The sequence below is a fragment of the Triticum urartu genome, chromosome 2 (genome assembly GCF_003073215.2).
Source record: "Triticum urartu cultivar G1812 chromosome 2, Tu2.1, whole genome shotgun sequence".
NCBI lineage: Eukaryota > Viridiplantae > Streptophyta > Magnoliopsida > Poales > Poaceae > Triticum > Triticum urartu.
Window position 1 is genome coordinate 117,946,720 of NC_053023.1, and position 25,722 is coordinate 117,972,441.

General features: G+C 43.5%; 2 non-coding genes across 2 annotated transcripts; both read right to left on the reverse strand.

The window, feature by feature from the left end:
- Positions 1-748: 748 nt before the first annotated feature.
- LOC125541857 lies at positions 749-843 on the reverse strand. Its single transcript, XR_007297699.1, has one exon. It is a non-coding gene; the product is annotated as a small nucleolar RNA Z103 (small nucleolar RNA).
- A 1,562-nt stretch (positions 844-2,405) lies between these two features.
- On the reverse strand, positions 2,406-2,500 carry LOC125541858. The gene has a single exon (XR_007297700.1). It is a non-coding gene; the product is annotated as a small nucleolar RNA Z103 (small nucleolar RNA).
- Positions 2,501-25,722: the final 23,222 nt, after the last annotated feature.

A 25,722-nucleotide genomic window follows, 5' to 3' on the forward strand; every position in this document is an offset into this window, starting at 1 on the left:
CCCTTCTCTCTCTCGCTCTCTCTTGCGAACGCTCGAGCGCCACCGTCGCCACCGCTCGCCGTTGCCGCACCCACCGTCACGGCCTCGCCCTCGCTTCCTGCCCAGATGCTCCGCATTGTCTTCCTCATCATCTCCACCGAGCCAAGCCAACCAGGACGCTCCGTAGCGTCATCATCACCACCGTCTTCAACCTCGGGAGCCGGTCACCGCCAACGTCGATTCGTCGTCGCCAAGCCGTCCCCGAGCAAGCTGAGCCCCTGTTCGTGATCGCCGTGAGCCCCGCCATGAGGAAAACAAAATTGTTACAAAATTCAGTACATAAGAAAGAGATATGCATCCTTGAGAGGCCAGACAGACAGACACAAAAATAGCCTAGCATGTGTATGCATCTATGTAATGTATAACAAGAAAATAGCAGGGGCGGATGTATTTGTACTTGTGCAATGCAGATGCAGATGTGTAGACTGAATTTTGTTCGGAGTAAATACATACAGACAAATAGACGGTAAATAATATTAGATGGGATGGGATTGACCACGAGAGTAGTTGATTCATTCCGTTGTAATATATTAGCTAGTGTAATATATGAGACTGTCAACCATCGAATTACAAAAGAAACAACATGAAATTGCTGTTATGGCCAATCAGAAGAAATCTCCTACTAATAAACAGTGATATACCAGGAGAATTATTAAAGCATAGAATTATCCACAATGGCCATATGAATACAGGCATGTGAAATGGCTAGGAGGGTCAGAATACTGGCTTGGTTTCTCTGAAGAGAAATAATAGCGCTCAGCATTTTCATTGCCAATCATCTGGGGAAAGGATCATCATATCCTCCAAATTGAATGGCACATTGTAAACAAATAGAATGTTGGAGAATTTGAGAATGTTTAGTAAATCTAGCAGAGAGAAACCTACATCTATTTACAGAATTTGAGAATTACTATGACCCATACTCGATGGCCATATGAATAGATCCACTAGTAATCAGTTTTCACCGCATAATGGGCATATCAAAACATTAAAAAAGAAATCCATGGTGCGTAAGAAAGATAACAAACTACAAAACAGTAGCAACCAATAAAGAACAAAAATCTGTACTACTGGGTGCTACCTCTTGAGCACTACGTTGGTTTCCCCCGAAGAGGAAGGGATGATGCAGCAAAGTAGCGTAATTATTTCCCTCAGTTTTTGACAACCAATGTATCAATCCAGTAGGAGGCTACGCGCGAGTCCCTCTTACCTGCACAAAATAAATAAATCCTCGCAACCAACGCAAATAGGGGTTGTCAATCCCGAGACAAGTAGACCGACTCCTGCCTGCATCTACTACTATTACTCCACTCATCGACCGCTATCCAGCATGCATCTAGAGTATTAAGTTAAAAACAGAGTAACGCCTTAGGCAAGATGACATGATGTAGAGGGATAGACTCATGCAATATGAAGAAAAACCCATCTTGTTCTCCTCGATGGCAACAATACAATACGTGCCTCGCTGCCCCTACTGTCACTGGGAAAGGACACCGCAAGATTGAACCCAAAGCTAAGTACTTCTCCCATTGCAAGAAAGATCAATCTAGTAGGCCAAACCAAACTGATAATTTGAAGAGACTTGCAAAGATAACCAATCATACATAAAAGAATTCAGAGAAGATTCAAATATTATTCATAGATAGACTTGATCATAAACCCACAATTCATTGTTCTCAATAGACACACCGCAGAAAGAAGATTACATCGGATAGTTCTCCACAAGAGAGGGGGAGAACATTGTATTGAGATCCAAAAAGAGAGAAGAAGCCATCTAGCTACTAACTATGGACCCGTAGGTCTGAGGTAAACTACTCACACTTCATCCGAAGGGCTATGGTGTTGATGTAGAAGCCCTCCGGGATCGATGCCCCCTCCGTCGGAGCTCTGGAACAGGCCCCAAGATGGGATCTCGTGGATACAGAAAGTTACGGCGGTGGAATTAGGGTTTTGGCTCCGTATCTGATCGTTTGGGGGTACGTGGATATATATAGGAGGAAGGAGTACGTCGATCGAGCAATAGGGGCCCACGAGGGTGGAGGACGCGCCTGGGGTAGGCAGGCGCGCCCCCTACCTCGTGGCCTCCTCTCTTGTGCCTTGACGTAGGGACCAAGTCTCCTGGGTCTTATTCGTTGAGAAAATCACGTTCCCGAAGGTTTCATTCCGTTTGGACTCCGTTTGATATTCCTTTTCTTCGAAACCCTAAAACAGGCAAAACACAACAATTCTGGGCTGGGCCTCCGGTTGATAGATTAGTCCCAAAAATAATATAAAAGTAGATAATAAAGCCCAATAATGTCCAAAATAGTAGATAATATAGCATGGAGCAATCAAAAATTATAGATATGTCTGAGACGTATCACTTGGCAGATCAGAGCCTTGGCTTGGTTTCTCCTAAGAGAAAATATAGCGCTCAGCATGTTCATTGTCGATCATCTGGGGTAAGGATTATCATGTCCACCAAAGTAGTACGTGTCCTTCAAGAAATTTGTAGATCATAGATTAGGCTGAGCTAGTTAATTGTTTATCATCTAGGTAAAGGATCATCCTTATCTAGTTCAAACCAAGATAGGTACAACATATAAAATGTAACGATAAATAAAGATAAAATATATCAACACAATGGCACATCTTAAAAGCATGAGATAATTTCGGAGGTACTAACGAAATTTCAAGCACCTAATTGGAGTACAACACAAAATAGAACAGAATGCTAAGTACTAACACCACATGACAGAAAAGGTACTAAGGCACTCCTTGCTACTTAAAACCAAATCAAGGTACAGAGCACAGCCAGGCCAACAGTTCAGCGGCAGTGCAGTACGGTCTTGCTGCTATTGTCAAGTGCCATGGGTAAATGTCAAGAAGAATGTTATTGTAGCCATTACATCTGACAAGGGTCTCTATGATGGTATCAGTTCTACATCTGTTAAAGTCAGCAAAGCACTCCAGAAGATGACTTCTGGTAATTTGGTTCATGGTTTTCTTCTATTATTTATATGGCTTGTACTCAGAACTATGGCTTACAACTCTAGTAATTAGGCCAGAGAAAGAAAGAAATTATGTCATCTTAGGAGAAAAGGGGAGAGTTCAACTCATCCGTGACTCCAATCTGTCGATCAGAGCAAAGGCAGCCGGCCTAATATATCTCGAGATACAAATGGAGGCGCAGCGAACAGATCTCGCGATGCAACGAGGGGAAGGGAGAGATGGGACGGAGGGGATCCTACAAAAGAGGATGAGGCCCCCGATGCCGATGAGGGGCGTAGGCGATGCAATGGATGGAGAGGTCAAGGCAGGCGTCCCACTTGCTGTCCAAGTCATGGTGGGCGGGGACGGCCTTGGCGCCAGCGCCGGGGCGGGAGCGGCGGGTGGCACGGGCGTGGGTGGAGCAGCGCCGGAGTTGGCACGGGCGCGGGGTAGCAGGTCGCGGGTGCGGCCTCGCAGAGCGAGACTCTCCTGGTCACGGCGCCGCGGCCCCTCGGCGCCGCGGAGGCGGCTGAGAAGGTGGTGAACGCCACCGAGGAGGCAGTGGTGAGGGCGGGGGAGGCGGAGGCCTTGAGCGTGAATGCCATGGGTGCGAGGGAGGGAAGGGATTAAGGGGTCGACGGCGGCGGTAACGGTGTGCGCGCGGGGTTGGATTGAATTGGGCCAGGGTGAGGGGAGGGAGCGGTCGTGTGCGGCGGCGGCGTGGGTCGTCGATGGTGAGGGTGGGGCATCGGCTGCGGGAGTGGACAGGAGGGGTGGGGGAGGGATCTGGATCTGGATGGGGGAGGAGGGGCGACAGAGGAGGGATTTGGATCGAGGAGAGGGGGACTGCAGTGCCCTAGAGTTTCTCGGGAAGGAGGGGATCGACAGACGCTGGATCAGCAGGAGGACGGCTCAGATCGAATAAAGGGGGTGATCCATGCGCTGCGTCCTAATTGGTTCAAAAAATGAGCTATTAAAGATTACTCTTCTTAGTGCTAAAAACAGGGGGTTGAAGCAGCTACCCAAAATATTTCACAAAATGGCATCACTAAGATTTTCACTTAAGTTAGACCACCTTTCATGGATGATTACCAATTTGATTGCATTTCCGATCTTTCTAGCTATTTTGTGAAACAGCCAATTCGGCAAGAAGCGGTTCAAATTTGAACTACACTAGATGATACCTCGCACATTGTTGCGGGAATGTTTTGCAATATATTCAGTTAGAATTGGTTGTATGGAACATGAATATTTGAAGAATATATAATATGAGAAGCTAAAAATAAATATGTTTTGTGGTGTTTGATTATTGTATAATGTAAATATCATAATATAATGTAAAATTTTCATGCATGTTTGCATGTTGAGGTGGTTTTTTATTATGCATGATTGCATGTTGTTGTGGACCTTCCTCCATGCATATTGAATGATAAGGTGGCATACTTGCATGTTGAGGGCAATAGGCTAGTGGGGGCTAGCTATTTAGATATAGAAGATGTGTTTTATAGTTTTCTATTCATTTTTTTCAAAAAAACATTTTTAGTTACAAAAGTAGCTATTTCATCATGGACAAACCAAGAGTTTTGCATTATTAAGCACCTAACTAAGAAGGGTCGCACGGTCAAATTTGATCACATTTTGAAAGTTCTCAAACAATGTTGGATAAGGAAGTTCTCATTTTGTTTGCATAGAAAATTGGACCAAATCAATTTTCTAAAATACTAGGCCATATTTAATTCACAATTGACCAAATGGTTGGGTGTCAAAAGCCTTGATCCACCTCTGGTGAAAAAGACAAATTCTCGCCGATTCAGGAGGAAGCAGGTCAAATTTGAACTGCAGTTGCCTTATAGTTTGCTCTTTATTTTTTTCCAAAAATCATTTCTAGGTACATAAGTATCTATTTAATCAGAGAAACATCAAAAGTTTTCCAAGATTCAACCACTAGCTAGGAAAGGTCAAACCCGCCGTTTTGATCGCATTTCGAAACGGGCATAAAAAATTAAAAAAAATTTGGAAAACCTTCGCATTGTGTCATTATATGTGACCAAGTTTCTAGGAAAAATAATAAACTACGGAAATTATTTAAAAAAAGTGTTCTAAAAATGAGCTATCATGCGTGAAGGTTCAAAGTTTTCAAGCCAAACGATCAATCTTATGGGCACATTCATGGCATAGTTTGTTCAAATGATCTCATATTGTGCACAAGAGTGCATCTTGGAATTCCAAACAATGTTGCCTAAGTGAGTTTTCATTTTCTTTGCACGGAAAATTCATTTTCCATTTTCCGAGTGCCCGAATTGAGTTTTTTTGTGAAGGACCTACCATATATTTGTTGCAGAATTGGACCAAATCAATTTTCTAAAATACTAGGACATATTTAATGCACAATTGACCAAATGGTTGGGTGTCAAAAGCCTTGATCCACCTTTGTAAAAAGACAAATTCCCGCCGATTTAGTAGGAAGCGGGTCAAATTTGAACTGCAACTGCTTCATAGTTTGCCCTTTATTTTTTCTAGAAATCATTTCTAGGTACATAAATATCTATTTAATCAGAGAAACATCAAAAGTTTTCCAAGAACAACAACTAGCTAGGAACGGTCAAACCCACTGTTTTGACCGCATTTCGAAACGGGCATACAAAATTCAAAAAAATAAAAAATTGGAAAACTTCACGTTGTGTCATTATATGTGACCAAGTTTCGAGGAAAAATAATAAACTTGTAATACGGGAATTATTTTAAAAAAGTGTTCTCAGAAATGAGCTATCATGCGTGAAGATTCAGGGTTTTCAAGCCAAATGATCAATCTTATGGTCACATTCATGGCATAGTTTGTTCAACTGATCTCATATTGTGCACAAGGGTGCATCTTGGAATTCCAAACAATGTGGCCTAAGGGAGTTTTCAGTTTCTTTGCACGGAAATTCATTTTCCATTTTCCGAGTGCCTGAATTGAGTTTTTTTGTGAAGGACCTACCATATATTTGTTGCAAAATTGTCCCAAATCAATTTTCTAAAATACTAGGTCATATTTAATGCACAATTGACCAAATGGTTGGGTGTCAAACGCCTTGATCCACCTCTGGTGAAAAAGACAAATTCTCACCGATTTAGTAGGAAGCTGGTCAAATTTGAACTGCAGCTGCCTCATAGTTTGCTCTTTATTTTTTGCAAAAATCATTTCTAGGTACATAAGTATCTATTTAATCAGAGAAACATCAAAAGTTTTCCAAGATTCCACCACTAGCTAGGAACAGACAAACCCGCCGTTTTGACTGCATTTCGAAACAGGCATAAAAAATTCAAAAAAAAATCAAAAAATTAGAAAACCTTCGCATTGTGTCATTATATGTGACCAAGTTTCCAGGAAAAATAATAAACTTGTAATACCGCATTTTTTTGAAAAGGTGTTCTCAGAAATGAGCTATCGTGCGTAAGATTCAGGGTTTTCAAGCCAAATGGTCAATCTTATGGCCACATTCATGACATAGTTTGTTCAAACGATCTCATATTGTGCACAAGGGTGCATCTTGGAATTCCAAACAATGTTTCCTAAGGGAGTTTTCATTTTCTTTGCACGGAAAATTCATTTTCCATTTTCCGAGTGCCCGAATTGAGTTTTTTTGTGAAGGACCTACCATATATTTGTTGCAAAATTGGACCAAATCAATTTTCTAAAATACTAGGCCATATTTAATACACAATTTGGCAAAATGGTTGGGTGTCAAAAGCCTTGATCCACCTCTGGTGAAAAAGACAAATTCCCGCCGATTCAGTAGGAAGCGGGTCAAATTTGAACTGCAACTGCCTTATAGATTGCTCTTTATTTTTTGGAAAATCATTTATAGTTACATAAGTATCTATTTAATCAGAAATACATGGTTTGGTGGCGATACATCAAGGTTTGGACAGTAGTCGAGGGCCCCAACTCCAAAGCGCGTAAAGTCGCATGCCCACCGCGTGGTCACCATGTGACTGTGGCGTTATCATGTGTTCTGGCTGGCCTAGGCATGTCTAGTGGGTTGGGCACTCCCCAGGTAGGTGCTAGGAATAAAATTACACTAGAATTTTCTCACGAGGAGACCGAACTATGCTCAAATATGAATTAGCAGCCAGTGTTTGATTAGCGGTATGAAAAATGCACATGGCCAATTGGTGTGTGTTTTGGCTGAGGACGATCACCTAATAAGAAGACTGTCTTCACAAATTTTCAGCTCAAAAGGAGGAGCCTAGGTGGTACTTTCTTTGTAAAGTACCACATTGGACAAAAATATGAATGCTGAAGCTGGGCTCAAAATAATGAATGGATTAGGCTGAAATTTGGTGGAGGATGGTTACTTGGGCATAGGAAAATACTGTAGAAAATCGATACTATTTGGACATGCCAAAGTGGCACTTCCTTCACAATGCTCTTCTCTAGACAGAAACTTGGGAAAATTAGCGAGAGAAATTGGATAAATGAAATGATCTCAAATTTGGTGTAGGTAAGTTACATAGGCATGGTCATGCCCTAGTAAATTTTCAGATCATTTGGGTAAGCCTAGCTAGTACTTACTTCACAAAGCTTCTCTCGAGATATAAACTTTGGAAATTTCCTGAGAAATATTTACCAGGAAAATGGAGCTGAATATTATCATGTGGCAATGATTTGGGTATGGAAGAGTGCCCAAAAAGTTTGAAGGTAATAGGAGGGGTCTAGATAACACTTGCTTTGCAACGCGCCAATCTGGCCATAAAATATAAATTGAACCTGGGCTCACATAGATGACTTGACTGAGCTGCAATTTGGAGGAGGGTCATAATTTGGGCATAACTTTACAAATTGCATGTCATTTGGATATATAAAAATGGTACTTCCTTCACAATGCTTCTAGGTGGACAAAAACTTCGGAAATTTGCCAAGGAAGATTTACTGGGCAAATGGAGCTGAATTTTGTCATGAGGCAATGATTTGGATTGGACAGAGTGCCCAAATTTTTTGAGGGAAATCAAGAATATATAAATAGCACTTCCTTCACAAAGTGTTGTTCTGAACAGAATAGGAAAATGAATATTGTTGAATTATTTTTGAACTAGGCAAGGAAGAATTTTTACATATTTTACGAAGATATGACCCAAAGAATTTATGAGATATTTTTGGGAATTTTGGGAATGACAGAAATATAGGTTGCTTCACAACCTAGGGCAAAAATTGACACATGGACATGACACATAGGCAAAACTGATGAGGTGGCGCCTAGTCATAGCAATCCACCACAATTTACAAGGTTATGACCATCTATATTGGTCGTGATCAGCTAGAAATAAGGAAGGGGACCAGTGATGTCTACTTTATGACCATTTCGTGTAAGGAAATTGTGACCTTTGTGACCAAAATGGTCATTATAGTTTAGGGTTTGGAGCCCCTCGAATAGCTTTTGACCAATTGATCTCAAATGGTCGTAGATCTATGACCAATTCTTCCAGGGTCACTGACAGAAGGTCACTAGTTGATATATTTCTTGTAGTGAGGGGCCAGATGCCAGGGACCCTGGTGTCTAGGTCTAGACGACGGGAACCCTGGCATCTGGTCCTGAAGTCCGAGAAGGATTCTTGCCTTTCAGGAAAAACCGACTTTGAGGAGGCTTTTACTCCAAGTTTTCACCCCAAGGCTCAACATATAAATAGTGGGATAGGGCGAGCACACGAGATACATCAAGATTCACCAAGCCGTGTGCCGGGAACCCCGCCCCCTGTAGTTTATCCTCCGTCAAAGTTTCTATTGTGCTTGGCGAAGCCCTGCGGAGATTGTTCTTTGCCGCCACCATCAGCAGGTCGTCATGCTGCCAGAACTCAACTACTACTTCGCCTCTCTTGCAGGATCGAGAAGTCGATGACGTCATCGAGCTGAACGTGTGCTGAACGTGGAGGTGTCGTATGTTCGGAGTACTTGATCGGGACGGATCATGAAGGTGTACGACTACATCAACCGCGTTGATAAACACTTCCGCTTAGTGATCTACAAGGATATGTAGATGCTCTCCCCCTCTTGTAGCTATGCATCTCCATGGATAGATCTTGCATGTGCGTAGAATTTTTTTGTTTTCCATGCAACATTCCCCAACAATGGCATCATGAGCCAGCTCTATACGTAGATGATATGCACGAGTAGAACACAAAGGAGTTGTGGGCGGTGATGGTCATATTTCTTATCACCAACGTCTTATTTTGATTCGGCGGTATTGTGGGATGAAGCCGCCTGGACCAACCTTACATGTCCACACACATGAGACCTGTTCCACCGACTGACATGCAACTTGTTTTGCATAAAGGTGGCTGGCGGGTGTCTGTTTCTCCTACTTTAGTTGAATCAAATTTTACTACGACCAGTCGTTGAAGAAGGTTAAAACAACAAACTTGATAATCACCATTGTGGTTTTTACGTAGTTAAGAACGATTCTTGATAGAACCCCGTAGCAACCACGTAAAACTTGCAACAACAAACTAGAGGACGTTTAACTTGTTTTTGCAGGGCATGTTGTGATGTGATATGGTCAAGATGTGATGTCATATACATCATCGTATGAGATGATCAAGTTTTGTAATATCGACAACCGGCAAGAGCCTTAGGGTTGTCTCTTAATTATTGTATGAAGTGCAAGCGCCATGTAATTTCTTTACTTTATCGCTACGCGTTAGCAATAGTTGTAGAAGCAATAGATGGCGAGACGACCCCGATGATCAAGATGTCGAGCCGGTGACGATGGAGATCATGACGATGCTTTGGAGATGGAGATCAAAAGCACAAGATGATGATGGCCATATCATGTCACATATTTTTGATTGCATGTGATGTTTATCCTTTATACATCTTGTTTTGCTTAGAACGGCGGTAGCATTATAAGATGATCCCTTCACTAAATTTCAAGATAAAAGTGTTCTTCCCGTGTATGTACCGTTGCTAAAGTTCATTGTTTCAAAGCACCTCATGATGATCGGGTGTGATAGACTCTACGTTCGCATACAACGGGTGTAAGACAGTTTTGCACATGCAGAATACTTGGGTTAAACTTGAGACTCTACGTTCACATACAACGGGTGTAAGATAGTTTTGCGCATGCAGAATACTTTGGCTAAACTTGACGAGCCTAACATGTACAGACATGGCCTCAGAACATTGGAGACCGAAAGGTCGAACGTGAGTCATATAGTAGATATGATCAACATAGAGATGTTCACCATTGATGACTACCCCATCTCACGTGATGATCAGACATGAGTTAGTTGATTTGGATCATGTATCACTTAGATAACTTGAGGGATGTTTATTTAAGTGGGATTTCATTAGTAATTTGATTAACTGAACTTAATTTATCATTTACTTAGTCTTAATAGTTTTGCATATCTATGTTGTAGATCAGTGGCCCGTGCTACCATTCCCCTGAATTTTAATGCGTTCCTAGAGAAAGCTAAGTTGAAAGAAGATGGTAGCAACTACACGGACTGGGTCCGTAACTTGAGAATTATCCTCATTGTTGCATGGAAGAATCATGTCTTTGATGCACCGCTAGGTGACAGACCTGCTGCAGGAGCTACTTCAGATGTTATGAACGTCTGGCAGACTCGATCTGATGACTACTCAATAGTTCAGTGTGCCAAGCTTTACGGCATAGGACCGGGACTTCAAAGACATTTTGAACGTCACGGAGCATATGAGATGTTCCAAGAGCTGAAGTTGATATTTGAAGATAATGCCCGGGTTGAGAGATATGAAGTCTCCAACAAGTTCTATAGATGCAAGATAGAGGAGAATAATTCTATTAGTGAACCCATATTCAAAATGTCTGGGTATCATAACCACTTAACTCGGCTGGGAATTGATCCACCAGTTGAGAGTGTTATTGACAGAGTTATTCAGTCATTATCACCAAGGTACAATGGCTTTGTGATGAACTATAATATGCAAGGGATGAAGAAAATGATTCCCGAGCTCTTCACAATGCTTAAGGCCGCGGAGGTAGAAATCAAGAAGGAGCATCAAGTGTTGATGTTTAACAAGACCACTAGTTTCATGAAAAAGGGAAAGGGAAATAAAGGGAACTTCAAGAAGAATGGTAAGAAAGTTGCCGCTCCCATGAAGAAACCCAAAGATGGACCCAAGCCTGAAACTGAGTGCTTCTACTGCAAAGGATGGCAAATACTTGGCAGATAAGAAGGATGGCAAAGTGAACAAAGGTATATTTGATATACATGTTATTGATGTGTACCTTACTAATGCTCGTAGTAGTGCCTGGGTATTTGATACTGGTTCTGTTGCTCATATTTGCAACTTGAAACAGGAGCTACAGAATAAACAAAGATTGACTAAGGACGAGGTGACGATGCGCGTCGGGAATGGTTCCAAGGTCGATGTGATCGCCATCGGCACGCTACCTCTACATCTACCTTCGGGGTTAGTTTTAGACCTCAATAATTATTAATTGGTGCCAGCATTGAGCATGAACATTACATCTAGATCTTGTTTATTACGAGGCGGTTATTTATTTAAATCGAAGAATAATGGTTGTTTATTTATATGAGTAATATATTTTATGGTCATGCACCCTTGATGAATGGTCTATTCTTGTTGAATCTCGATCGTAGTGATACACATATTCATAATATTGATGCCAAAAGATGCAAAATTGATAATGATAGTGCAACATACTTGTGGCACCTCCGTTTAGGTCATATTGGTGTAAAACACATGAATAAACTCCATGCGGATGGACTTTCGGAATCATGTGATTATGAATCATTTGATACTTGCGAAACATGCCTCATGGGCGAGATGACTAAAACTACGTTCTCCGGAACAATGGAGCAAGCTAATGACTTATTGGAAATAATACATATCGATGTATGCGGTCCAATGAGTGTTGAGGCACGCGGCAGGTATCGTTATTTTCTAACCTTCATAGATGATTTGAGTAGGAATGGATATATCTACTCGATGAAACACAAGTCTGAAACATTTGAAAAGTTCAAGGAATTTCAGAGTGAAGTAGAGAATCATTGTAACAAGAAAATAAAGTTTCTATGATGTGATTGCGGAGGCGAATATTTGAGTTACGAGTTTGGCCTTCATTTAAAAAATGTGGAATTATTTCACAACTCACGCCACCTGGAACACCATAGTGCAATGGTGTTTCCGAACGTCGTAACCTTACTTTATTAGATATGGTGCATTCTATGATGTCTCTTACCGATTTACCACTATCATTTTGGGGTTATGCATTAGAGACAACTGCATTAACGTTAAATAGGGCACCATCTAAATCCGTTGAGATGACACCGAATGAACTATGGTTTGGCAAGAAACCTAAGCTGTCGTTTCTGAAAGTTGGTGGATGTGACACTTATGTCAAAAGGCTTCAGCCTGATAAGCTTGAACCCAAATCGGAGAAATGCGTTTTCATAGGATAGCCTAAGGAAACTATTGGGGTACACCTTCTACCACAGATCCGAAGGCAAGATCTTTGTTGCCAAGAATGGGCCCTTTCTAGAGAAGGAGTTTCTCTCGAAAGAAGTGAGTGGGAGGAAAGCAGAACTTGATGACGTAATTATACCTTCTCTCAAATTGGAAAGTAGCACATCAGAGAAAACCGTTCCCGTGATGCCTACAACAACTAGAGAGGAAGCTAATGATGATGATCATGAAACTTCGGATCAAGTTACTACTGGACCTTGTAGGTCGACTAGAGCACGTTCCGCACCAGAGTGGTACGATAATCCAATCCTGGAAGTCATGTTATTAGACCATGGCGAACCTACAAACTATGAAGAAGCTATGATGACCCCTGATACGTCTCCAACGTATCTATAATTTTTGATTGTTCCATGCTGTTTTATTATCAATCTTGGTTGTTTTATAATAATTTTATAGTCATTTTATATCATTTTTCGTACTAACCTATTGACATAGTGCCAAGTGACAGTTCCTGTTTTTTCCATGTTTTTTACATCGCAGAAAATCAATATCAAACGGCGTCCAAATGCGATGAAACTTTACGGAGATTTTTTATGGACCAGAAGGAAGATGTTGGGCCCTGGTTGCACCTGGGGGGAGTCCCGAGGAGGGGACAACCCACCAGGGCGCGCCAGGAGGCCCAGGCGCGCCCTGGTGGGTTGTGCCCACCTCGAGTGCCCCCTGGACTGCCTCTTTGCACTATAAATACCCCAATATTTCCAGAACCCTAGGGGAGGCGATGAAATATTCATCCAGCCGCCGCGGAGTACAGAACCACCAGATCCCATCTAGACACCATCACGGAGGGGTTCACCACTTCCATTGGTGCCTCTCAGATGATGCGCGAGTAGTTCTTCGTAGACCTTCGGGTCCGTAGTTAGTAGCTAGATGGCTTCCTCTCGCTCTCTTGATTCTCAATACAATGGTCTCTTGGAGATCCATATGATGTAACTCTTTTGCGGTGTATTTGTTGGGATCAATGAACTTTGAGTTTATGCTCAGATCTATCTTTTTATATCCATGAAAGTATTTGAATTTCTTTGATCTCTTTTATGCATGATCTCTTATAGCCTCATATTTATTCTCCGATATTTTGGTTTTGTTTGGCCAACTTGATCTCTTTATCTTGCAATGGGAAGAGGTGCCTGGTAGTGGGTTCGATCTTACGGTGCTTGATCCCAGTGACAGAAAGGGAACCGACACGTATGTATCGTTGCTACTAAGGATAAAAAGATGGGATCTATATCTACCACCATAGATAAATGGATCTCATCTACATCATGTCATCGTTCTTATTGCATTACTCCGTTTTTCCATGAACTTAATACACTAGATGCATGCTGGATAGCGGTCGATGTGTGGAGTAATAGTAGTAGATGCAGGTAGGAGTCGGTCTACTAATGTTGGATGTGATGCCTATGTAATGATTATTGCCTGGATATTGTCATAATTATTTGAGGTTCTATCAATTGCCCAACAGTAATTTGTTTACCCACCTTTTGCTATTTTTCTCGAGAGAAGCCACTAGTGAAACCTACGGCCCCAGGTCTTCTTTCTCATATTATTTTCCTTCGCGATCTATTTTATTTGCCTTTTATTTTCAGATCTATTAAACCAAAAACCCAAAAATACCTTGCTACAATTTATTTTATTTGGCGTTCGATCTATCAATATTTACAACTTTCTCCCGTACACCGTGTCATTTCTGGCGCCGTTAACCGAAAGGGATTCACAACCCCTTTAACACGTCGGGTTGCGAGGATTTGTTATCTATGTGCAGGGGCTATTTACGTTGTGTTTCTTGGTTCGATAACCTTTGTTTCATATCTGAGGGAAATACCTACTGCCGCTGTGCTGCATCATCCCTTCCTCCTTGGGGAAATACCGACGTAGCTTCAAGCGACATCAAAAGGAATTTTTGGCGCCGTTGCTGGGGAGGATCAAGTCAAGATAGTCTCCCGGCCACGTGCCAATTTCTGGGGCCGTTGCTGGGGAGGATCTTCATCATAACCAGGTTCCTAATCACAAATACCATCTCCTCGCAATTTACATCATTTGCCATTTTCGTCTCGTTTAACTCTCCCCCACTTCACAAAAAATTGCTGTTTTATTCGCCTCTCTTTTTTCATTTGCCATTTTCTCGTCAGATCTATTCTTTGCTTGCAATCATGAGTGACTTCGGTGTGACACCAATAGATGATGGCCTGACTCCTAAGATTGGACGTACAAGCAATCTGGATGCTAAACTTTTATCTTAGGGCAAGGGAACATTATGGGAAAAGAACGTATCCAAGAATTTTTCAATTGTGTTGGAAATCTAAGTCTTGATGATACTCCTATACTTAAAACTACTAGATCTTATGTGGATGACGTTTCAGCACTAGTTCTGAAACTTGAAAGTAAATTTATTCGTACTCATCCTACCTTGCAAAGATTGTTTTTTGAGCTTCCGGAAATGAAGAATCCTAGGGCTAAAAAGTTGGCCACTCTCGTTCTTATGAACTAGTTTGACTACATAATTCGGGAAGCTAGGGAAATCTTTGATTTTTATGGTATGAATCATGAAAAACCCGTGATAGATGAAATTATTTACAATAGTGACTATGTACTAAGGCATTTGCTTGGGGACAATAAGATCTTTGATGAGAATCTTAAAAATGAAGTCCCCGTTCTAGATATAATCCAACAAGTTTTTAATAATGTTAATCAACACTACTCTTGAATTATTGCGGGAAATCAAAGGGGTTATGATGAAAACCAACTAAGGAATGCTAAAGTTTCCATGGATAATATGTTTTATGTTTTGTTTACAAAACCTCATGATGGAAACACCTCTAAGAAAACTAAGAAGAAGAAGGATGGCAAAACTTAGATCCTTGCCTTATGCCTAGCTAAGGGCGTAAAACTATAACGCTTGTTGGAGGCAACCCAAAAATAAAATTTATTTTTGTTTTTTTCTTCCTGTTTTTGAGTGTTCACACAATTATGCTACTGTTATGATTGTGTTTTTTATGTTTTAATTAGTGTTTGTGCCAAGTAAATCCTTTAGGATCTTCTTGGGTGATAGTTGTTTGATCTTGCTGAAAAACAGAAACTTTTATGCTCATGAAATTAATTTTCATTTTTTACCAGAGAGCGATAAAATACCCATTTCAATTGTAATAGATCAATATACAAATTTCTCAGGCCGTCCTAATTTTTCAGAATTTTTGGAGTTACAGTAGTATTCGAAATAGTCAGATTGCTACAGACTGTTCTGTTTTGATAGATTCTGTTTTCTTTATGTGGTGTGCTTATTTTGATGGCTCTATGGTTTTCTTTGATGAGTTTTTTCCATAGAAAAGTTGGAATACAGTAGATATAATACAAAAACAAAATATGAATTTGTTTGATACATCACTTATAGTAGTGGTTTATTATTCTTATACTAACGGATCTCACGAAGGCTTTGTTGAGTTTTGTGTGATTGAAGTTTTCAAGTTTTGGGTTATCTTACGATGGATGAAGGAAGGATGTAAGAGCCTAAGCTTGGGGATGCCCAGGAATCCCAAGCTATTATCCAAGAATGAGCAACCAACTAATCTTGGGGATGCCCTGAGTGGCATCCCCGCTTTCTTCCAACAACTATCGATATTTTACTCGAGACTATATTTTTATTCGTCACATGATATATGTTTTACTTGGAGAGTCTTGTATGATATGTGTCTTTGCTTGTTTTATTTTGTGTTTTAAGTCATCAATCCTTGCTGGACACACCTATTTGAGAGAGTCAAAATTATGTCATGACTTGTTAGAATTGCTCTCTATGCTTCACTTAAAAAATTTATGAGCAATGGACTTGCTCTAGTGCTTCACTTATATCTTTTTGAGCACAATGTGCTTTGTTATTTTTGAAGAAATGCTCTCTTGCTTCACTTAGAATTATTTGAGAGTTAATAAAATTTTGAAGAAATTCTCTCTTGCTTCACTTAAATTATTTTGAGAGAAAGAAAATTAGTTATGCTCATGATCTTCACTTATATTTGTTTGAGATTTTGAAAAGCAACACATGAAAATTAGTCCCAAAGTGACAGATATCCAAGAAGGATAAGAAAAAGGGGGAAATGTCATGAAGATCATTGGAAAAAATAAACTTGATTCTTAGTAATAGTTTTGAGATATGATTATGTGATATGTGAGTCATCTTGATGAGTAATTATACTTTAGCAAGAATATTGGTGTTAAGGTTTGTGATTCCCTATGCATGCATGAAAGTCAATAATCATGCAATGAAATTATATCCTACTTGTGGTGCATTATTCGGTGTTAATTATGCTTAATGCTTGCTTATGAGATTATTCGTTTCTTGGTTGGTCGCTTCCCAATCTTTTGCTAGCCTTCATTTTGCACCAAGTATGACCTCTACTTGTGCATCCAAAATCCTTTAAACCAATTTTGCCACATGAGTTCACTATATCTACCTATATGTGGTATACTTTTGCTATTCTAAGCAAATTTGCATGTGCCATATCTAATTTTCAAAATAAACTTCTCTTTTGTGTGTTTGTTTCACTCGCGGAGCGGTGAGGCATGGCTAATATTTTCCATGATAGATGTGTTATTATCAAGATGAGTGTTTATTCACTTGTCATTGAACGAGAGTAAGGCAAAGGTATTAGGGATGCCCAGTCCCGAAATGCAAACACAAATGAATTTACTTTATGTTGTCAAATAATAAATTCCTTGGAAAGTGTTGGTATGGAGGGCACCCGTGGATATGGTTAGCCATGGAAAGTAAAAGTTATGGTGGAAAAAGGAATAAACTTTATTTTCTATTTCGGAACCGCCTATGATATATCTATGCATGGAAAGTATTGGGAACTCTAAGTCGTTTTCGTTGGTGGGATGGATACACCTCCCAAAATGTTTTTATCTCAAATTTCTTGCTTTGAGCACTGGCACCTCTACAAATCCCTACTTCCCTCTGCGAAGGGCCTATCTTTTTCTTTATGCAATTTTTATTTTGTGCCGGCGTCCTGGGAATGGGGGTACCCAGACTTGCCTGCCTGTGGCCCAGGGCGTGGCTCCACTAACGGCTTGGTACGGCCCATCTTAATCAGCAACCACTCAAGACCCCCGCGAGGGGCCAAGCCTCACAAGGCGTACGACACCAAAACCTCCTCGGGGGCGGCCTCGCTAGGCTAGCTCCTGAGGAGCGGAGATATCTATGCAAGGCGCACCTCGCCAGGTTTGCGTGACGTGAGCCATGACGACCAAAGCCAGGCGGGCGCCAGTCGGTGTAGAGTGCCAGTTTCCTCTTTGGTGCTAAAGCAGGCGCAGGCGAGGAGTTCCAAGGCGTCGGGCAAAGGTTTCCATATCGGTGCAACAAGACCAAGACCAGCAGGATGGAGGTCACCACGGAGCCCACGGCGGCGTCGCCACCAGAGCCTTTGGCAGGCGAAGACCACCTTTTGTCAGGATAACTTGTACTAGTTGTCTCCCTTCAAAACTAGTCGTTGTGGGATCCCTACCCGCCTAACATTTGGGAAGAGGACCAGGGCCTCTATAAATAGGACTAGACACCACCATAGCAGGGGAGCACATTCGGACCACCCTCAAACACACCAGCTCATCGAGCTCAAGAACACCTCTCCTCAGGAGGTTGTTCGTCTATTGTACTGATTCATCCTCAGCCCATGAGGCAATCCAGCACACCACACTGGAGTAGGGTATTACACCACAACGGTGGCCTGAACCAGTATAAACTCTCATGTGTCTTGTTCCTTGGGTTCAGCGAGCTAGGCCTTGAGATCGTTGCGAGAGCGAATTAGGGAGAGATCTTCGTGCACACTCCAGAGTTCGAACCTCAAGGGTTTGCCGGAACCCAGAATCCGACATTTGGCGTGCCAGGTAGGGGTGGGCCGAAGCTTCGCCTCTCCGCTTGCTTCGTCCAGCTCCCATGGCAGACACCACTCCTCCAATTAGGCCGGCGGGCCCCTACGGATGTGCTGCGGGTGTCCGAGCCTTCACCCTCGCCTTGCGGCAGGTGCGGTGGCCGCGCAAGTTCAAGCCAGAGATGCCGCCCTGCTACGACGGCGCGGCAGATCCAACGGCCTTCCATTCTCGAAGCCGGAGGCGACGACCAGGTAATGGCCAACTGGTCCCCCTGGCCCTGGTCAGCGTGCCACGTGCCTGGCTGCTCAGTCTGCCAGGATCATCGGTAGCCTCCTGGGAGGAGCTGCACAGTCTCTTCATTGCGCGCTTCGTGGCACAGGTGCCCCTAGCCGTAGCAGCCCTCCTTGGTGGTTCGCGGGAGCCACCCATGGGTCGCCATGTCAAGTAGTTCATTCGCCAGGTGGGCGCCACCCACGTGCATCAGGGGGCTCTCTTGGGATGGGCAGCGCCCCAGGACGACCTCACCTTCAGCTCAGAGGATCACCCAGTCATCACCGCGGGCTCGGGCATGCTCCCAATGCTCTGCACACCCTCCATCTGCAACGTGGCCGTGACTAAGACCCTCATTGAAGGTGGAGCCGGCCTCAATGTGCTCTCTGTGGAAGCTTTCGGTTTGCTTCATGTACCATACGGCCGGCTCCGCCCCACCAAGCCTTTCTCTAGAGTCGGCCTCGGTTCCACCAGCCTCCTGGGGCAAATACGCCTCCCGGTCACCTTTGGTATTCGCGACAACTACCGGACTGAGTTGATCGACTTCGACATCGCCTGCATCGGCCTCCCATACAATGCCATCCTCAGGTACCCTACCCTGGCTCAGTTCATGGCAGCGACCCATCCAGCCTACAACCTCATGAAGATGCCAGGCAGCAGCGGCATTCTCACCATGGCTGGGGACACCATGGAAGCCCTGGCGGCTCTCAAGCTCGCTTTCAGGGCCGCTGCAGCAGCCACTACAAAAAAAATACACTTCCATGATGATACGTGTTTGTCACAGTAGGTCACGTTTTTTGTCATGCATGTACATCCATGACAAATTTATGAGAGAATCAAGATAGTCATACATGTGATGTCGTAGAAGTGTTCCATGACATTACCAAAATTATCATCACGGAAGTGTCCACTTCCATGACGATAAATCGCGCGTCACAAAAGTGCTTTCATCAAGGGTGACTGACACGTGGCATCCACCATAACGGAACGCCGTTAAGCTATCGGGTCGGGTTTTGGATCCGATAACCCGTTAACAGCCCCGACCAATGGGAAATTTCCACGTGTAAAATTCTTATTGGCCGGATGAAACACGTGTCAGCTTGTCAGTGGGTCAGATAGGCGCCTATGATACGTCGACACATGGCACGACCCAACAGAGGCCCATTCCTGTGAAAAGGCCGACCCGTTTGACTTGGTCAAAAGGTGGCGGGCCGGCCCATGGAAAGCCTGTTAACGGCTTGTTCGCATATAGCCCATTTACAGCCCGCTAAGCCAAGGCCCGTTACGCCCAATCCGAATTAGGCCCAGTAGCGTCATCTAGGCCATCCAATATGATTCCAGCCCGTTTTCACTTCTGGCCCATGTATGGCCCATGATGTCTTTCGGCCCATATGAGGCCCTATGTAACTCTTGGCCTATTAACGGCCCGTGGTGAAACTGGCCCGTAAGGAACAGTGTATCAGTTTACACCCATTAACGGCCCGTGGTGAAACAGGCCCGTAATGAATAGTGTATCACTTTATACCCATTAACGGCCCGTTATTCCGTTGGGCCGTTTCCAGACCATGTTATCTTTCGGCCTTCTCAGAGCCCATTTATTCTTGGGCTCATTTCCAGCATTCATTTACTTACGACCCGTTACTGTCTTTTTTTGCTTATGGGCCAAATTCAGCCCGTGGTTACAGTCGGCCCGTTTGTGGTCCGTTAATATGTTGGGCCGTTTTCATAGCGTCATCAAATACGGCCTATTAACGATAGCCCGTTACGGTCGGCCCATGAACGGACGATTCCAACTCTAGCCCGTTTACGGCCATAATGCGGCCTGTTATTGGCCCATGTTTGGCCAATCAATCATACGGCCTGTATAAGGCCCATTGATGATACGGCCCGTAGAAGGCCCATTGTTTCTACGGCCCGTAGAAGGCCTACTATTTCTACGCCCCGTAGAAGGCCCACTGTTTCTATGGCCTGTAGGAGGCCCAGTGTCACTACAGTAAATATTAGCCCATGGTTATTTTGGCCTAGTTTTAAAAAATAGGTTATTGCAGCCACTAGTTAACCGCGGAAAAAGACTTGCAATGACTACAAGCAAACAAATAAACAAGACAACAAGGAAATAAATAAGCAAGCAACTAACGCTAGTCTATCGCAGCTATTACACATATTACATCCACTGGGCATCAAAGTTCGCCACCACTTCAAATATAGGGAACAAAGCAGCATATCATATACACTGGCCGTCAAAATTGGCCACCAGTGCAAATAAACGCGGCAGCAAAACAAGAGCATAACTGAAACAACTTCAGAAGAGCTCAAGAAACGTTATCCTGGGTATCCACCATGCTGGCAATAAGCTTAGCAAGCTGATTAGCTTTGTCCTGTTTGGCGCTAAAATCCTCCAACGCTTGCTGTTGCACCAGAAAGTATGCATCTGAATGCTCCAGGGACTTCCGCAGTCCTTCCGCTTCTTGTCGCAGCACAACTGATTGATGTATTTTAGCTTGTAGTTGAGACTCAAGAAACCGAACTGATTCAGACAGTAAGTTTGAATAGCTTGTGCAAGCGGTAGTGGCCAGTAACTCCAACACTAAACCAAGACAGGATGTGTCACTATCCTGAACCTTATCTACATTACTTCCTTTACCGTTGCTTAATAAGGCACTCTTCCCCAATATTCTGTCAGCATTCTAAAAGAAGAAACAAGCAGGCACATAACAAGTTTAGCATGTACTAGTATATGAAACTCATTTCGGTGAACCAATTCATTAGTAAGGTGGACAGGATTAAACTACCAAGTCTTCTATTGCCAAGTACTAGTACATAATAAAAGCATCAAACAAACATATATCTATGTCCTATGGTAGCAATGGAATCTTAAATTAGAACAGTTGTTCTTCGGGTTTAGGCACTTGTTCTACATGAACAGAGTACAGTAAGACGCAAGAATATAATAGTTAAAAATAGAAAATGAGCTCATAGACCTTACCACATTCTTGGTTCGGGACCAGTACAGAACAAGGCATTCCCAGTCATCGTCCAGTAAATGTGTCTCAAGAGAATGTAAGGGAATTTGATGAGTTTCTTTGCCGGTGAAGTACGTTTTCTTCAGGTAATTCCGATAGTGCCACCAAGCATTCTTGAAGATAGTAGAGGTATTAGCACAGGTTACCTCATCCTGAGTTTCCAAATCGGTCCTTCTCTATAGAGAAAAATGGGAAAATTTGTTGTATTATAACCATCATGGAGGTAGGATGTATGGGACGAAGCAAAGTAATTGCCATGAATAACATTACTTACACATAACTCCTAGACAAACACCTGCAACTGGCATTTTCCTTCATCTTCGGTATAATATTTCTAAGATGGGAAGATACGCACATGCGATTTAACAACATCAAATGCGATAGATGCTAAACTATGACTAGCTGGTTGTGCTTCCTCCACAGGAATAGGCGTACTAACTAGTGGAGTTGGGGTTCACCGTGATAGTACTGGCCCTTTGGGCACTGGAGCTGCCTTACTAACTGCTCTTGTTTGGGAGCTCTGTGGTGGAGATGGTGTTGTGTCAACAGGAACTGGGTTACTATCGGCTGGGGTTGGGGTTAGATTGGGTGAAGCTGGTTCTCTGTCCATCGTAGTAGGGGTACAATCTGCGAGAGTTTGGGTTATGTGTGGTAGGGCTGGTTCCTGTGCATGTACAACCGGATTGCTATCTCCACCAAGAGGTAGCACTGTTTTATTTGAAGACCGTGTTTTTAGTCCGCTAGATACTGGCATCACCCGCTCCAATTCAAATGGATGATAAAAAGGAAACATAGTTGAATGTACAGACATTGTATGAGAGACAGATGCAATAGATAGTGTGGAAAAAAGAGGGCATGAAATAGTTGACATGTATATTGTTTAACTAAATCGGATAGGATGACATAATTTCACATATATGATGTCTATCCAAACTGGATAGCATAGCATAACATAATTCAAAGATATGATGAATAACTAAACAGGATCGCATGACATAATTCACCTACATGTTATCTGAGTAATCAGGATCACATCATTTAATTCAGATATGTGATTTATATGCTAAACAGAGGGCATTCGATATGATGTTTGAACTAAGAACATGGTGTTGAATATTGTGTATATGATGTCTAAACTATGCAATGCAAGACACCGTATGCATGATATGAGCAGTATAACCGTGCCAAGTTAGAGCATCCACCTCAGTGGGGGAATAGGACTAGTCATCTCTCTCTGAATCCATCTATGAGGAGCTATCGGGACCCAACAAGAGATCTGCTTCGACAGGTAGCACTGTCTGCTCTGAAGGCCTTGTTTTCACTCCAGATTTTCCATCTCCCACCCAAATGGCTGATTCACAGGAAGAGTAGTTTAATGTACAAACATAGTCGACAAATGGAAATGTAATGAAGAAAAGGATGGGCAAGATATCATTCAAATATATGATGCCTGGTTAAACAGGATGGCATTGCACATTTCACATATATTATGGCTGGCTAAAAGACATGAGACTCTATAATTCCCATATATGATATATAAACTAAACAGGTGGCATTACAGAACATGTCTAAACTAAGAAGATGACATATATGATGTCAAAAGTAGGCACTGCAAGGCAACATATGCATGATATGACTAACATCATCATGCCAAGGTAGAGCAAACACCTTGGGGGGTAAATAGGAGTGGTCAGCGGCGTCCGAATCCGCCTCAGAACAGATATCTTCCTCTGTATTACAATGTGGAGAGGGGTGGGGGGGTTTGCCATTGAACCCACCATGGAGCGATGTCTGCATGACATTGTATTGCCGCGCAAAACTCTTCTCTTTTTCTCTACATGTTTAGCATGACTGTGTACAATACCTGACATGCTTACGAAAAAAATATGGTGAGATTATGTACGGAGAGCATGCAGAAATTTAGAGTGATGGTAACAACTAGTGGATCGATGTTTTTCCGTTGAACCAAAATAGCCCTAATGGATCGACGTGAATGTATAGTAATAAGTGATGCAACAAGTGTACGACCTCTTTGCTGTAGCCGTGTCGACCTCAGCATCATTGGGTTGGTCGCCGAAGTAGTTGAGGCAGAGGTGGCTGTCGGAGGTGTGGAGGAAGATCTGAGGAATCTGTAGACGGCGTCCAGGGCACTGCTCTGTTGTGATGGATTGTTCTGTCGTTGGAGCAGCTCCGGTGAGCCGTAAGACATCAAGGCTGAAGCAGCACAAGACAGACATCGTCAATCTCAAGTGGGATTCTAATAGCATCTCCAATAGATGATGTAAAATGGATGTAAAATTAACATCACCAAAAACCACCTGACTACAACAGATGAGGTAAAAACTGTTGACTCTGAACTTAACTGTCGAAACTGAAATTTACTGTGGAATCTGAATGCTACTGTCGAAACTGAACGCAATGGTAGCAGAGAGGCACTTGACATGTAGTTTAGGGAGGGCCTGCAGTTCATCTTCAACCTGCACCACCTGAGCTGCCAGCCACCACCGGCCGAACCGCCGGCCCCAGCGCCGCCTTGCCGCCCCGAAACAACTCGCCATCGCCGCCCCGACCAGCCCTCTAGGCCCCCCGCCCCCACCCTGAACCCTAAGATAGATAGTGGGGTACCTCTCCGGCAAGCCCCCGTCCCCGCTGCTGGTGGTTCTTCCTTAACTCCGGCGAGCCCCCCCAACCCCTGAAAATCGACTGACCCAAAAGTCGATTCAGTCGACTGAAGTGTGGCTTAATCGGAGCAGAGCAACAACACAAGCGAGGGGGAGAGCAGCAGCAGCAGTTGGGCGAGCGAGCGATTGAGCGAGAGCCGGAGCAGCAGCAATTGATCCGGCTGGTATGGCCGCTGCCGCCGTAGGGGCCTCGCACTGGGGGAGAGCCGCCGTGGAGATGTCGCCCGCGGCGCCAGCTTTAAGGTAGTCGCTCCATGGGGGTGCGGGATGGAGCATCGTCGGTGCCGGGAGGTCGAGTTAAGGAGAAGGTGTGATGCAATGAGTGTACAACCTCTTTGGTGGCGCCGAGTAGGCCTTGGCTTTGTCCGAGGAGTCAGTGAGGATGTTGCGGTTCCGGTGGAGCAGGTTAAGGCAGCGTTGTGGGGATGGAGCAGCCGCGATAGACGAGGCGATCGTCGGAGCAGCTCCTTGGAGGTGGAGGACGGGGCGGCTGAACCGGCGGGACGGCGAGATTGTCGGCACCCCGAGTCCAAGTCACATCATATCACTTTGCGGCCTCACGCACGGTATTCCCACGGGTGTCGCCTTACCATGGCCTGGGACCGTTTGCGCCTTTTGGCTCACGTATATGATTGTGTCGCTAGCATCCATATGACAGAGAACCCGGGCCGACATGGCTAGTCATGAACCCAAAGCGGCACTAATCTATGGGGATAGGCATACATGATTCACATCGAGCATGTCGGTCAGCAGCGTGTGAATCCGGGCTGTAGCACTCGGCTAACAGGACTCCGGGGAACCCGGGCTGTAGCAGGCTAGGCAGGACTCGGGATGTCACCGCGTGACATTTCCCCGAAGGGACAGACATAGGAACAAAGTGAAACACATGTCGGCCAGTCAAGTGTCCTGAGTAGTAGTGCTGCGCTAGCAGGACTCCGGTGAACCGGGCTGTAGCGGACTACTATGGCTCAAGGAAGCACTAGACTACATTTCCCCATAAGAGAGGCTGCCAAGGATAAACAACTAGATTGTCGGATCCCACACATAGCAATACACGTCACACGTACGCATAACATGCAAGTATGTGCTGTACAACATGGCATCACAACATAACACAACTCATATAGATAAAGGCTCAGAAGAGCCACATAGCATTAAATACAAACATGGCTCACATGACCCATCATTCAGAGCATACAAGCAATGGAAGCATTACATGTCTGAGTACAAACAACTACAAAAGAAAAAGGCTAAGAAGCCTGACTATCTACAACTCCCTCCCAAGGGTACAAGATCGTAGCTGAGGTAACAAGCTACTCGTCGAAGTCCAAGCGGTACTACTAGTGAGACAGATGTCTCACCTGCAAAACATAAA